At 48.4% G+C, this 15,891-nt stretch overlaps 1 protein-coding gene across 1 annotated transcript in view; it reads right to left on the reverse strand.

Annotated features, from left to right (window-relative positions):
- The window catches only part of PLB1 (phospholipase B1), a 173,614-nt gene extending 161,693 nt beyond the window's left edge, over positions 1-11,921 (reverse strand). Inside the window, exon 1 of the mRNA XM_515372.8 lies at positions 11,843-11,921. The gene's annotated coding sequence lies outside the window, so the exon portion shown is untranslated. The remainder of the gene's footprint in view (positions 1-11,842) is intronic.
- Positions 11,922-15,891: the final 3,970 nt, after the last annotated feature.

Here is a 15,891-nt window from a genome sequence, read left to right on the forward strand (position 1 = left end):
TCCCCACCCTTGAGAATGTACTTTGTGAGATCCACCCCCTGCTCCCAAAACATTGCTCCTAACTTCACCGCCTATCCCAAAACCTGTAAGAACTAATGATAATCCCACCACCCTTTGCTGACTCTCTTTTTGGACTCATCCCACCTGCACCCAGGTGAAATAAACAGCCTTGTTGCTCACACAAAGCCTGTTTGGTGGTTTCTTCACATGGACATGCATGACATTTGGTGCCAAAGACCCGGGACAGGAGGACTCCTTCAGGAGACTGGTCCCCTGTCCTCATCCTCACTCCGTGAGGAGATCCACCTAACAACCTCAGGTCCTCAGACCAACCAGCCCAAGGAACATCTCATCAATTTCAAATCGGGTAAGCAGTCTTTTCACTCTTCTCCAATCTCTCTCGCTACCTTTCAATCTTCTCTCTCACTATCCTTCAATCTCCCTGTCCTTTCAATTCCAGTTCTTTTTCCTCTCTAGTAGAGACAAAGAAGACACATTTTATCCGTGGACGCAAAACTCCGGTGCTGGTCACGGACTCGGGAAGACAGTCTTCTCTCAGTGTTTAATCACTGTGGGGATGCCTGCCTGATTATTCACCCACATTTCATTGGTGTCTGATTACCGTGGGGACGCCTGCCTTGGTCATTCACCCACATTCCCTTGGTGGCAAGTCAATTGCAGGGACGCCTGCTTTGGCTGCTCACCCACATTGCAGCCCAGGGTTGCTCCCCACCCCCTTCTCCATGTCTCTACCTTTCTCTTTAAACTTACTTCCTTCATTATGGGCAAGCTTCCGCCCTCCATTCCCCCTTCTTCTCCCTTAGCCTGTGTTCTCAAGAACTTAAAACCTCTTCAACTCACACCTGACCTAAAACTTAAATGCCTTATTTTCTTCTGCAATACCACTTGGCCCCAATACAAACTCGAGAGTAGTTCCAAGTGGCCAGAGAATAGCACTTTCGATTAGTCTATCCTACAAGATCTAGATAATTTTTGTCGAAAAACGGGCAAATGGTCTGAGGTGCCTGATGTCCAGGCATTCTTTTACACAGTGGTCCCTCCCTAGTCTCTGATCCCAATGCAACTTGTCCCAAATCTTTCTTTTTTCTCTACTGTCTATTCCTTCAGTCTCCACCCCAAGCTCTGAGTCCTTTGAATCCTTCTTTTCTACGGACTCATCTGACCTCTCTCCTTCTCCCCAGGCTGCTCCTTGCCAGGCTGAATCAGGTCCCAATTATTCCTCAGCCTCTGCTCCCCCACCCTACAATCTTTCTATTACCTCCCCTCCCCATATCCGGTCTGGTTTATAGTTTCATTCTGCAACTAGCTCTCCCCCACCTGCCCAACAATTTCCTCTTAGAGATGTGGCTGGAGCTGAAGGCATAGTCAGGGTACATGTGCCTTTTTCTCTAGCAGACCTTTCCCAAATCAGCCAGCATTTAGGCTCTTTCTCATCAGACCCCACTAAATATACACAGGAATTCCGATGTCTAACTCTATCCTACAATTTAACCTGGAGTGACTTAAATGTCATCCTAACTTCTACCCTCTCCCCAGATGAATGGGAAAGTGTTTTTTCTCTAGCCCAATCTCACGCTGATAACCGCTGGCTTCATGAACCAGACCTTCAGGAAGGCATTAGAGCAGTTCCCCAAGAAGATCCCCAATGGAACTATCAGGCAGATTCCCCAGGTATAGCTAGGCAAGATTACATGCTTTCCTGCCTCATTGAAGGGCTTAAAAAGGCAGCATACAAAGCTGTTAATTATGATAAACTTAAAGAAACTACCCAAGGTAAAGACGAAAACCCAGCCCAGTTCAAGGCCCACTTAGCAGCAACCCTTAGATGCTTTACCACCCTAGACCCAGAGGGGCCAGAAGGCCGCCTTATTCTTAATATGCATTTTATCATCCAGTCAGCTCCTGACATTAGAAAAAAGCTTCAAAAATTGGAATCTGGCCCTCAAACCCCACAACAGGAATTAATCAACCTCACCTTCAAGGTGTACAATAATAGAGAGGAGGTAGCCAGACAGCAATACATTTCTGAGTTACAGCTACTTGCCTCTGCTGTAAGACAACCCACAACCCTGTCTCCAGCATACAAGAACTTCAGAACATCCAAGCCAAGGCTCCCAGGGGCTCCTTCAAAACATCCTCATGGACCTTGCTTCAAATGCCAAAAGCCTGGCCACTGGGCCTCAGAATGCCCACAGCCCGGGATTCCTCCTAAGCTGTGCCCTGTCTGTGTGGGCCCCCATTGGAGGTCGGACTGTCCGACTCAACATCGCTGCTGCTCCTAAAGCCCCTGGAGCCAAAGCCCAACATTCCTTGGCTGACTCCTTCCCAGATATCCTTGGCTTAGCAGCTGAAGACTGATGCTGCCTGATTGCCTCGGAAGCCCCCTGAACCATCACAGATGCCAAGCTTCAGGTAACTCTTACAGTGGAGGGTAAGTCTGTCCCCTGTTTAATTGATACGGGGGCTACCCATTCCACATTACCTTCTTTTCAAGGGCCTGTTTCCCTTGCCCCCATAACTGTTGTGGGTATTGACGGCCAAGCTTCAAAGCCCCTTAAAACTCCCCCACTCTGGTGCCAACTCGGACAACATTGTTTTAAGCACTCTTTTTTAGTTATCCCCACCTTCCCAGTTCCCTTATTAGGCTGAGACATTTTAACCAAATTATCTGCTTCCCTGATTATTCCTGGACTACAGCCACATCTCATTGCCACCCTTCTTCCCAACCCAAAGCCTCCTTCGCGTCTTCCTCTTGTATCCCCTCACCTTAACCCACAAGTATGGGACACCTCCCCTCCCTCCCTGGCAAATGATCACATGCCCATTACTATCCCATTAAAACCTAATCACCCTTACCCTGCTCAATGCCCATATCCCATCCCACAACAGGCTTTAAAGGGATTAAACCTGTTATCACTCGCCTGCTACAGCATGGGCTTCTAAAACCTATAAACTCTCCTTACAATTCTCCCATTTTGCCTGTTCAAAAACCAGACAAATCTTACAGGTTAGTTCAGGATCTGCACCTTATCAACCAAATTGTTTTGCCTATCCATCCTGTAGTGCCCAGCCCGTACACTCTTTTGTCCTCAATACCTTCCTCCACAACTCACTATTCCGTTCCTGATCTTAAAGATGCTTTTTTCACTATTCCCCTACACCCCTCATCCCAGCCTCTCTTTGCTTTTACCTGGACTGACCCTGACACCCATCAGTCCCAGCAGCTTACCTGGGCTGTACTGCCACAGTGCTTCAGAGACAGCCCTCATTACTTCAGCCAAGCTCTTTCTCATGATTTACTTTCTTTCCACCCCTCCGCTTCTCACCTTATTCAATATATTGATGACCTTCCACTTTGCAGCCCCTCCTTTGAATCTTCTCAACAAGACACCCTCCTGCTCCTTCAACATTTATTCTCCAAGGGATATCAGGTATCCCCTTCCAAAGCTCAAATTTCTTCTCCATCCATTACCTACCTCAGCATAATTCTTCATAAAAACACCGATCATGTCCGACTGATCTCTCAAACCCCAATCCCTTCTACAAAACAACAACTCCTTTCCTTCCTGGGTGTGGTTGGATACTTTCGCCTTTGGATACCTGGTTTTGCCATCCTAACAAAACCATTATATAAACTCACAAAAGGAAACCTAGCTGACCCCATAGATCCTAAATCCTTTCCCCACTCCTCTTTACGTTCCTTGAAGACAGCTTTAGAGACTGCTCCCACACTAGCTCTCCCCAACCATCTCAACCCTTTTCATTACACACAGCCGAAGTGCAGGGCTGTGCAGGCGGAATTCTTACACAAGGACCAGGACTGCGCCCTATAGCCTTTTTGTCCAGACAGCTTGACCTTACTGTTTTAGGCTGGCCATCATGTCTCCATATGGTGGCCGCCACCGCCCTAATACTTTTAGAGGCCCTCAAAATCACAAACTATGCTCATCTCACTCTCTACAGTTCTCATAACTTCCAAAATCTATTTTCTTCCTCACACCTGACACATATACTTTCTGCTCCCCAGCTCCTTCAGCTGTACTGTCTCTTTGTTGAGTCAGTCTCCCACAGTTACCATTATTCCTGGCCTGGACTTCAATCCGGCCTCCCACATTATTCCTGATACCACACCTGACCCCCATGACTGTATCTCTCTGATACACCTGGCATTCACTCCATTTCCCCATATTTCCTTCTTTCCTTTTCCTCACCCTGATCACACCTGGTTTATTGATGGCAGTTCCACCAGGCCTAATCGCCACACACCAGCAAAGGCAGGCTATGCTATAGTGTCTTCCACATCTATCATTGAGGCTACTGCTCTGCTCCCCTCCACTACCTCTCAGTAAGCCGAACTCATTGCCTTAACTCGAGCCCTCACTCTTGCAAAGGAATTACACATCAATATTTATACTGACTCTAAATATGCCTTCCATATCCTGCACCACCATGCTGTTATACGGTCGGAAAGAGGTTTCCTCACTACACAAGGGTCCTCCATCATTAATGCCTCTTTAATAAAAACTCTTCTCAAGGCTGCTTTACTTCCAAAGGAAGCTGGAGTCATACACCACAAGGGCCACCAAAAGGCATCAGATCCCATCGCTCAGGGCAATGCTTATGCCGATAAGGTAGCTAAAGAAGCAGCTAGCATTCCAACTTCTGTGCCTCACAGCCAGTTTTTCCCCTTCTCATTGGTCATTCCCACCTACTCTCCCACTGAAACTTCCACCTATCCATCTCTTTCCACACAAGGCAAATGGTTCTTAGACCAAGGAAAATATCTCCTTCCAGCCTCACAGGCCCATTCTATTCTATCATCATTTCATAACCTCTTCCATGTAGGTTACAAGCTGCTAGCCCGCCTCTTAGAACCTCTCATTTCCTTTCCATCATGGAAATCTATCCTTAAGGAAATCACTTCTCAGTGTTCCATCTGCTATTCTACTACTCCTCAGGGATTTTTCAGTCCCCCTCCCTTCCCTACACATCCAGCTCGGGGATTTGCCCCTGCCAAGGACTGGCAAATTGACTTTACTCACATGCCCCGAGTTAGGAAACTAAAATACCTCATGGTCTAGGTACATACTTTCACTGGTCGGGTAGAGGCCTTTCCCACAGGGTCTGAGAAGGCCACCACGGTCATTTCTTCCCTTCTGTCAGATATATTCCTCAGTTTGGCCTTCCCACCACTATACAGTACGATAACAGACTGGCCTTTACTAGTCAAATGACCCAAGCAGTTACTCAGGCTCTTGGTATTCAGTGAAATCTTCATACCCCTTACCGTCCTCAATCTTCAGGAAAGGTAGAATGGACGATTGGTCTTTTTAAAACACACACCTCACCAAGCTCGGCCTCCAACTTAACAAAAAGGACTCTGTCAAGAACAGAGCCCAAAAACTCGCCAGCCAGGCAAATAATTACACTGAACCCCATTGGACACTCTCTAATTGGATGTCCTGGGTACTCCCAATTCTTAGTCCTTTAATATCTATTTTTCTCCTTCTTTTATTCAGACCTTGTGTCTTACGTTTAGTTTCTCAATTCATATAAAACTGCATCCAGGCCATCACCAATCATTCTATACAACAAACGCTCCTTCTAACAACCCCACAATATCACCCCTTACCCCAAAATCTTTCTTCAGTTTAATCTCTCCCACTCTAGGTTCCCATGCCACCCCTAATCCTGCTCGAAGCAACCCTGAGAAACATTGCCCATTATCTCTCCACACCACCCTCAAAAATTTTTGCCGCCTCAACACTTCACCACCACTTTGTTTCTTTTTCTTATTAATATAAGAAGACAGGAATGTCAGGCCTCTGAGCCCAAGCTAAGCCATCATATCCCCTGTGACCTGCACGTATACATCCAGATGGCCTGAAGCATCTGAAGATCCACAAAAGAAGTGAAAATAGCCTTAACTGATGACATTCCACCATTGTGATTTGTTTCTGCCCCACCCTAACTGATCAATGTACTTTGTAATCTCCCCCACCCTTAAGAAGGTTCTTTATAATTCTCCCCACCCTTGAGAATGTACTTTGTGAGATCCACCCCCTGCCCGCAAAACATTGCTCCTAACTTCACCACCTATACCAAAACCTATAAGAACTAATGATAATCCCACCACCCTTTGCTGACTCTCTTTTTGGACTCATCCCACCTGCACCCAGGTGAAATGAACAGCCTTGTTGCTCACATAAAGCCTGTTTGGTGGTCTCATCACACGGACACGCGTGACAACCACTATACTCAGCTAATTCTTATTTTTTTATTTTTTATGGAGACAGAGTCTCACTATATTCAAGTCCAGGCTGGTCTCAAATTCCTGGGCTCAAGCAATCCTCCTGTCCTGGCCTCCAAAAGTGCTGGGATTACAGGCATGAGCCACTGTGCCTGGCCAACGTGGATGAATCTTGAGGACATTATGCTGAGTGAAATGATCCAGTCACAAAAGGACAAATCCTATATGATTCCACTTATATGAGGCACTCAGAATAATCAAAATTGTAGTGACAGAAAGTAGAATGGTGGTGGCCAGGGACTGGAGGGAGGCAGGAAAGGAGAGTTACTGTTTAATGGCTGTAGAGTGTCATTTTTACAAGATGAAAAGAGTTACAGACATGAACGCTAGTGGTGTTTGCACAACATTTTGAATGCATTAAATGCCACTGAACTGTACATGTAAAATTGGTTAAGATGGTAACTTTCATGTTATGTGTATTTACCACAATAATAATGTTTAAAACCACCGTTTGTGAATCAGACATGCCTTCTACCATAGAGCCCTAATCTAAGAGCTATTGTCAAAGATTTCCCTGAATACTGACAAGGCAGACACACCCCTTGAATTCAGAGTCTCCCAGAGGCCTATAATCCAGGCTTGCCAAATGATATGGTTTGCCTGTGTCCCCACCCAAATCTCATCTTGAATTGTAGCTCCCATAATTCCCATGTGTTGTGGGAGGGGCCTGGTGGGAGATAACTGAATCATGGTGCAGTTTCCCCCATACTGTTCTCATGATAGTGAATAAGTTTCATGAGATCTGATGGTTTCATACAAGGAAACCCCTTTCACTTGGTTCTCATTCTTTCTTGCCAGCTGCCATGCAAGACTTGCCTTTCACCTTCCACCACGATTGTGAAGCCTCCCCAGCCACGTGGAACTATGAGTCCATTAAACTTCTTTTTCTTTCTAAATCACCCAGTCTTGGGTATGTCTTTATCAGCAGCATGAAGACTGACTAATACACCAGATTTCTGCCAATGAATTCACACATTGGTCAGAACATCATGTAGGGTCCCCCAGTTCCCATTGCTTTCTTTCCATGTCCTGGCCAAAAATCACAGCCACACCTTGACTGCTTTGTGACACAGCCAGCTGCAGGTTTTCCCAGCAGGCTTGAACCCAAACTTTGGCCTTGAACATTTCCAGGCACTGATGAAGGTATCTAGCTTGTTGCCTAAAACACTGAAAGAAACTGGCCCCAGCCTTAAGCCAAATTCCTTAAATCCTCATATAAACTCCCATACTCAGACTGCCTGGCTAGTGCTGCTTTCTCAGGAATTCCAGCCAGCCCCATCTTGGGATGGTTTGGGGGCATTCCCCACCCTCCCACCTTTGGTCGCTTCTCATTATCAAGCAGGACTCATCTAAGCCCCTCTTGAGCAATGAGACAGGCACACAGGATTCTGCAACGTTCCTGTTTTTTGGTTTTTTGTTTGTTTTTGAGATGGAGTCTCTTTCTGTTGTCGCCAGGCTGGAGTGCAGTGGCACGATCTCGGCTCACTGCAACCTCTGCCTCCTGGGTTCAAGCGATTCTCCTGCCTCAGCCTCCTGAGTAGCTGGGATTACAGGTCAGGTGCACATCACCATGGCTCGGTTAATTTTTGTATTTTTAGTAGAGACAGGGTTTTGTCATATTGGCCAGGCTGGTCTTGAACTCCTGACCTCAGGTGATCCACCCACCTCAGCCTCCCAAAGAGCTGGGATTACAGGCGTGAGCCACCGTACCCGGCCAATGTTCCTGTTCTTTAAACAATACATTGTGGTTTGAAATACTGGGAACTATTTCATTGTCCATCATCAGAGAGTGTCCTAATAAGCTGTGGAATAGCCACACTATAGGATACACAGGAATGAAGAAGAATGAGGTGGAGCCACACAGATTCACAAAGCTTTTCAGGATTATTAGGTTGGTGCATAAGTAATTGCAGCATTACTTTAATGGCAAAAAAACTGCAATTACTTTTGCACCAACCTAATATAATGTTGAGTGAAAAAACTAAGAAGCTGACAGGTAAGAACAGTGAGATACCAATCAAATACTATATTTTTCTATGGGAAACTACATATGCATGTGTGTATGTGTGTGTGCATATGTAATACATATAGAAGAAAAGGCTTATAAGGATATTAAAAAGTCATATAAGTGGTTACCAGGTTACCTCTGCTTGGGGATTGGCGGTCTAAAGGTCTTTAGCCTTATTAAAGTTGTCTATACAGGCTGGGCTCAGTGGCTTACGCCTGTAATCCCAGCACTTTGGGAGGTCAAGGCGGGTGGATCATCTGAGGTCAGGAGTTCAAGACAAGCCTGGCCAACATGGTGAAATCCCGCCTCTACTAAAAATACAAAAATTAGCCGGGCGTGGTGGCGGGTGCCTGTAATCCCAGCTACTCGGGAGGATGAGGCATGAGAATTGCTTGAACCTGAGAGGCAGAGGTAGCAGTGAGCTGAGATTGTGCCACGGCACTCCAGCCTGGGCAACAAGAGTGGGATTCCATCTCAAAAAAAAAAAAAGTTGTCTATACATATTTTACTTCAAGGATGTATTCCAGTACTGCTTGAATAACTAGACATTTTTTAAGGAGGTAAGAGAACAGTTGGAACTTTCTAGGTGATTGGGTGATATATTGACTTGGCTGACATCCCAATTCTGCTATTTATACTATGAATCATTTGCCCTGTGGGGGGCTTCAGTTTTCTCATTGCTAAAATGGGAATAATATCCTTCCCTCAGTATTTTTGAATATCTCAATGAGATGATGTGAGACCCTTCGCAGGGCCAAAGTGTCATGTAAATATCAGCTTAGTGTCCTCTCTACGGCTCCCATTGGCCCCCCTTCCTTCTCAACAACTTCTATTGACTCCTGTCCTGCTCTGAACTCTCTCCTGGACTTGCCTAACTCTCCTGCCCTCACTTTTTTACACCTCCTTGCCTTTTATGATGTTCATGAAATAGAAGGATAAAAGTAACCCTTCCTGTTGTCTGGGCAGAGCCCCTAAAGGCCTAGAGCAATTCAGAAGGTGCCAAACACACTGTTTCCTAAGTTGGGATGCAGGACCACTGCGCTACTTGAGTAAGGGTCTGTGAAATCAATCATGCCATCCTCAGTCTATCACCCACCTCCAACTCTTTGGGAGACTGAAGGGGCATGGGGCACATGGTGAGGATTTCTCTGAAGGGAAGTGATCAATGGGCTGTAGGGGATCTCAAAGAATGTGTCAGGCATCCCCTGAAATTTGAGGAACACAGGAACGGATTGACCGACCCACCCTTGGAAAGCCCCTGAGTGAGAGGGAGTGGCTGGGTGAAGAGGGGCTGTCTTAGAAGAGCCTGTGCCTCCAGGGTTTAGGGGAGCAGGGATGGGCGTGGGGGCCAGATACAGAACCTGCAGAAGCAGACTCAGAAGGGGTGAGGTGAGGGCTGATGGGAGCCAGAGAGATCTTATGTGGCCAGGCCAAGGAGGCAGCCACGTCTGTTGACTGAAGCCTCAGCAATTCGAGAGGCTTCAGAGCAACCACAGACTCCTAGGGCAGAAGTAACTCTGCAATCTGCCATGTCCAAGGGCACTAATGCCAGATACAGCTGCAAAAGGTCAAGCTAGCCCTTCCTGGCCTCCCTCTGCTTTCTTCCTGTCTCCTCCACCCCTGGAGCAGCCTGGGGAGAAAAGGTGAACAGAGAAGTAAGAGAAGGAGACAGTTCTCTGCCCTTGCAGCTTCCCCAGCCTGAATGGGCTTGGCAGAGACATTTTCAATGGAACAGAGCTTGAGGTTTGACATCACATGGGTCTAGATATTTTATTACATGAGAGTGGTCAGAAAAGGGTGGGAGCTGCCTGGGGTTTTTCTGCGGGGCAGAATGGGTCCGAAGAATGGTTTGCTGGAGAGGATAAGGTGCTTTCTGCTTCTGTCATGTGCCCAGCTTGTTTGGGAAGGTGGTCACCTGTGTTTCCTATCTGCCTACATAGATGAATATCCTAGGTTTCAACAGACATGACTGAGCCTCCACCAGGCATTAAGCCTGGGGCCTCTCTCTATCTCTTTTGGTTTCATGCTGCAGCCCAGCTTGTCTGATCTGAAACTTTCCCTTGCCCCATTTTAAGATTTGAGAATGCATGTATCATGAAAGCTTCTCATCAGAGGCCTGGATCCTCCAGGTACCAGACCCCATGTATCCAGGTGGATCCCACTTAGGAACCCAGGCAGCCCAAGGGCTTCTGAAATAGCAACACCTGATAGCATGTCCGTTGGGGGCTCAGGGACCCTGTCCCAGCCATGCTGGGCACAGCGCAGAGGAGAAGCCTTCTCCTCTCCTTGAGCCTCTCTCAGTTGCTTCTGCCAGTTAGACCCCACCTGCTAAAAGACTTCAAGGCTCCCTATAATTGTCCAAGTCAGCAGATGTCTTAAAAAGGATGTGCCTCAGTCCCAAGTGTGTAGTAGTGATTTACAGAGAACATAGGGCCACTCACCTTGCAATAAATGCTCAAGGTGGACTCTCCTTTCCTGCAGGCCTCTCCCCTCCTCCTTTCTCATATGGGTGGCAAATAAAACAATTCTTTCCCCAATTCAAGGCCCAGTCCTCAATCAGCATTTCTTCCCTTCCCCTGTGGCCATCACCTCCCTGGAGCCTTGTGTTCCAGGCCCTCTCGCCTCCCTCTGACTGACCCCTGGTGCTCCAGGTGCCCAAACCTTACCCGGCACTCAAGGACAATATGCACCTCCCCTGCAAAACTCAGTGACCTGAACCCAGAGGCATCCTCCCTGAGAGGAGCCTGAGATCAACACATGTTTACTGTGCCACTTCCATATGCCAGGTGTGCCCACTGACCTCAAAGAACTTATATTCTATATGCCAGGCGTGGCCACTGACCTCATGGAACTTGTATTCCATACGCCAGGTATGGCCACTGACCTCATGGCTGGGGCAGGGTCTCTGAAGGGACATGCTATCAGGTGTTGCTATTTCTGTTTGTTTTGTTTTTATTTATTTATTTATTTTTTTTTTTTGAGATGAAGTCTCGCTCTTGTCTCCCAGGCTGAAGTGCAATGGCATGATCTCGGCTCACTGCAACCTCCACCTCCTGGGTTGGAGCAATTCTCCTGCCTCAGTTTCCCAAGTAGCTGGGATTACAGGCGCCTGCCACCACGCCCGGCTACTTTTTTTTTTTTTGTATTTTTAGTAGAGACAGGGTTTCACCATGTTGGTCAGGCTGGTCTCGAACTCCTGACCTCAGGTGATCCACCCACCTCAGCCTCCCAAAGTGCTGGGATTACAAGCGTGAGTCACCATGCCAGGCCAGGTGTTGTTATTTCAGAAGCCCTGGGCTGCCTGGGCTCCCAGGTGGGATCCGCCTGGATACATGGGGTCTGGTACCTGAAGGATCTGGGCCTCTGATGAGAAGCTTTCATGACACATGCATTCTCAAATCTTAAAATGGGGCAAAGGAAAGTTTCTATATTCTAAGCACTGTAGAGAGGCATTCATCAAAGAATTTCACAAATGAATATAAAATGATAATATGGAAACATACCAGCAGGGGCCTCTCCTAGGCTCTTTGCACAGCTCTGTGATTAGTAGGATCTTCGGGAATTCCAGGAAAGACCAGGTGGCTGTAATGCAGAATGAAGGGAGCTTGAGGCAGGAGAGGTCAGCAGGAGCCCCCTAGGCCTTGGTAACATCTGGGCCTTTATTCTAAGAGGAAGAAGAGGCTGGTAAAGGGTTGTAAGTGGGAAAGTGACAGGACCTGCTTCATGTTTTCAAAAGCTGACAGATAGCTGCATGGAGAAGGGAAGGCTGGGAGATAAGGACAGAGCCAGGAGCCCAGTCAGGAGGCTGTCACTCTCCAAGCCAGAGCTGAAGGAGGCTCATGGTGGTGGAGAAGGAGGAAGGTGGTGGGAGGTGAGGCCAGCTGGACTTCCGGGGTCGAGTGGGGACTTAGGGAACTTCCCTGTCTCACAAGAGGATTGTAAAATGCACCAATCAGCACTCCATAAAATGCACCAATCAGCGCTCTGTAAAACACACCAATCAGCACTTTGCAGCTAAAGCACCAGTTTGGGGCCAATAAGGGAAAGGATTCTAAAAGTAGCCAATCACGGGGAGGATTGAAAAAAGGCACTCTGATAGGACAGAAATGGAACATAGGAGGGGACAATAAGGGAATAAAAGCTGGCCACCCCAGCCAGCAGCAGCAACCCGCTTGGGTCCCCTTCCATGCTGTGGAAGCTTTGTTCTTTCACTCTTCACAATAAACCTTGCTACCGCTCACTCTTTGGGTCTGTGCCATCTTTAAGAGCTGTAACACTCACTGCGAAGGTCCCCGGCTTCATTCTTGAAGTCAGCCAGACCACGAACCCACCAGCAGGAACCAATTCCAGACACAGTGGGTAAGGAGATGTTCAGGAAGTGAAACTGATGGATGATGTGTGTAGGTAAGGAAAGATCTCTGACCTTTGCACTGGAATGGATGCACTTCATTCCCTGCATAGGGATCACTGGGCATGGGAATTTTGGAAGAATGCAGAGGGAAATCATCAGTGCAGATGTGGACACAAGCAGCATGCAGTGCCTTTAGGACACACACTCAAGAGATGCCGGAGGGGCAGGTAGACCCATGGATCAGAAACTCAGATGAGAACTCTGGGCCAGAGTGGCTCAGAGTCAGATGCAGTCACTCAAGCTGTGGCAGCAGAGCCTGCTAGGGGAGAGAACAAGGGAGAAGGGAAGGGCCTGGGGAACTCTTAATGATATTTAATAGCTGGGCAGATAAGAAAAAATCCTACAGTGCAGACAGAGGAAAAACTGATTGGAGAAGTAGAAGGTTTGTGTCAGGGAGAGAAGTATGTTTTTAAAATAGAGAATACTGCTGAAAAGTCAAGGATATGAGGCCTGGAAAATTGGGTTTTCTCAATAAATAAAAATAAAATAAAAATTGCTGACCTTAGTGGGATCCCTAGAGCCTCAGCTCAGTGTCCCTGGGCACCTATTTCCAATCTGGAATTTTTTTCTTTAAGAGACAGAGTCTCACTCTGTCATCCAGGCTGGAGTGCAGTGGCACCATCAATGCACTGCAGCCTTGAGCCTGGGCTCAAGTGATCCTCCCGCCTCAGCCTCCAGAGTAACTGGTACTACAGGCACACACCATCATGCCTGGCTAATTAAAAAAAAATTTTTTTTTTTTAGAGATGGGCTCTTGCTATGTTTTGCTCAAGCTGGTCTTGAACTCCTGGTCTCATGTGACCCTCCCACCTTGGCCTCCCAAAGTGCTGGGATTATAGGCATGAGCCAATGTGCCCAGCCACCACTCTGGTGTGTCTGGAATTGGTGGGTTCTTGGTCTCACTGACTTCAAGAATGAAGCCGCGGACCCTCGCGGTGAGTGTTACAGTTCTTAAAGGCGGCGTGTCCGGAGTTTGTTCCTTCTGATGTTCGGATGTGTTCGGAGTTTCTTCCTTCTGGTGGGTTCATGGTCTCGCTGGCTCAGGAGTGAAGCTGCAGACCTTTGCGGTGAGTGTTACAGCTCTTAAGGCAGCATGTCTGGAGTTGTTCCTTCCTCCCGTTGGGTTCGTGGTCTTGCTGGCTTCAGGAGTGAAGCTGCAGCCCTTCACGGTGAGTGTTACAGCTCATAAAGGCAGTGTGGACCCAAAGAGTGAGCAGTAGCAAGATTTATTGCAAAGAGCGAAAGAACAAAGCTTCCACAGTGTGGAAGGGGACCCCAGCAGGTTGCCACTGCTGGGTCGGGCAGCCTGCTTTTATTCTCTTATCTGGCCCCACCCACATCCTGCTGATTGGTCCATTTTACAGAGAGCTGACTGGCCTGTTTTATAGAGAGCTGATTGGTCTGTTTTGACAGGGTGCTGACTGGTGCATTTACAATCCCTGAGCTAGACACAAAAGTTCTCCACATCCCCACTAGATTAGCTAGATACAGAGTGTCAATTCGTGTATTTACAAACCCTGAGCTAGACACAGAGTGCTGATTGGTGCATTTACAAACTTTGAGCTAGATACAGAGTGCTGATTGGTGCCTTCACAATCCCTTAGCTAGACATAAAGGTTCTCCAAGTCCCCACCAGATTATCTAGATACAGAGTGCTGATTGGCGCATTCACAAACCCTGAGCTAGACACAGGGTGCTGATTGGTGTGTTTACAAACCTTGAGCTAGATATAGAGTGCTGATTGGTGTATTTACAATCCCTTAGCTAGACATAAAGATTCTCCAAGTCCCCACCAGACTCAGGAGCCCAGCTGGCTTCACCCAGTGGATCCTGCACTGGGGCCGCAGGTGGAGCTGCCTGCCAGTCCCGTGCCATGTGCCCACACTCCTCAGCCCTTGGGCGGTCAATGGGACTGGGTGCCATGGAGCAAGGGGCGGTGCTCGATGGGGAGGCTCGGGCCACGCAGGAGCCCATGGTGGGGGAGTGGTGAGGCTCAGGCATGGCGGGCTGCATGTCCCGAGCCCTGCCCTGCAGGGAGGAAGCTAAGGCCCAGCGAGAAATTGAGCACAGCAGCTGCTGGCCCAGGTGCTAAGCCCCTCACTGCCCGGGGCCAGCGGGGCCCGCCAAGCCCACGCCCACCCAGAATTCTAGCTGGCCCACAAGCGCTACGCATCCCAGGTTCCCGCTCATGCCTGTCCCTCCACACCTCCCTGCAGGCTGAGGGAGCCAGCTCCGGCCTCGGCCATCCCAGGAAGGGGCTCTCACAGTGCAGCGGCAGGCTGAAGGGCTCCTCAAGCGTGGCCAGAGTGGGCACCAAGGCCAAGGAGGCACCAAGAATGAGCGAGGGCTGCCAGGGCTGCCAGCATGCTGTCACCTCTCACTGGGACTTTTATTTGTCCATCAGTAAAGAGGAAGAGATCATCACCAAGGTCCCTCCCCTGCTGAGCATCATTCCAGAGCACCATCATGGAGGAGACGTCCCTGCCCCTGTCTTCACTTATATCCTCCCTGGGCCCCCGTCTTCACTTATATCTCACCACATCCCATGGGCATGTTTTGGGGTCACACCCCCAAAGCCACAGGGCCCATGTGTGGGTGGAAGGAAATTCCTATTCATTCAACATTCTGTGAGTGTTGGGCCTTCAGTGAGCCAAACCCATTTTAGGTGTTATGTGGAAGACAAAAAAGAGACAAGATGTGATCCCTGCCCTCAAGGATCTCATCATCTCTGGAGAGATAAGATGAACATACTCAGAAAATAATGAAGTCTAGAAACATAACAGGAAAGTGCATGGAAATGTACACAGAGGCACCAAGTGCAAGTGGGACTCTGGGGGCAGCTGCCTGGGGAGGGGAGATTGGAGGAGGCCTTGAAAGGGTGATGTGCCCTTGCTGGAGGAGCTGGGGCAGCGGCATGGAGCTCAGGTATGACAAGATGGGTATGGGGTTGGCCTGGCATGTCTGACCAGGTGGGGTGGGGCTTCCCAGAGATGGGGTGACACAGGTGTGGCTGCTTCATTCCATCCAGGCCCACAGACCTGGGCCCAGGACCAGCCAGCACCACAGGTCCAAAACCACATTGGACAGATGTCATCCTGTAGGAACATGTTCCCCAAGGAGGGTCCCTTCAGCCCTGACTAG

This window comes from Pan troglodytes, chromosome 12 (genome assembly GCF_028858775.2).
Source record: "Pan troglodytes isolate AG18354 chromosome 12, NHGRI_mPanTro3-v2.0_pri, whole genome shotgun sequence".
Lineage (NCBI taxonomy): Eukaryota > Metazoa > Chordata > Mammalia > Primates > Hominidae > Pan > Pan troglodytes.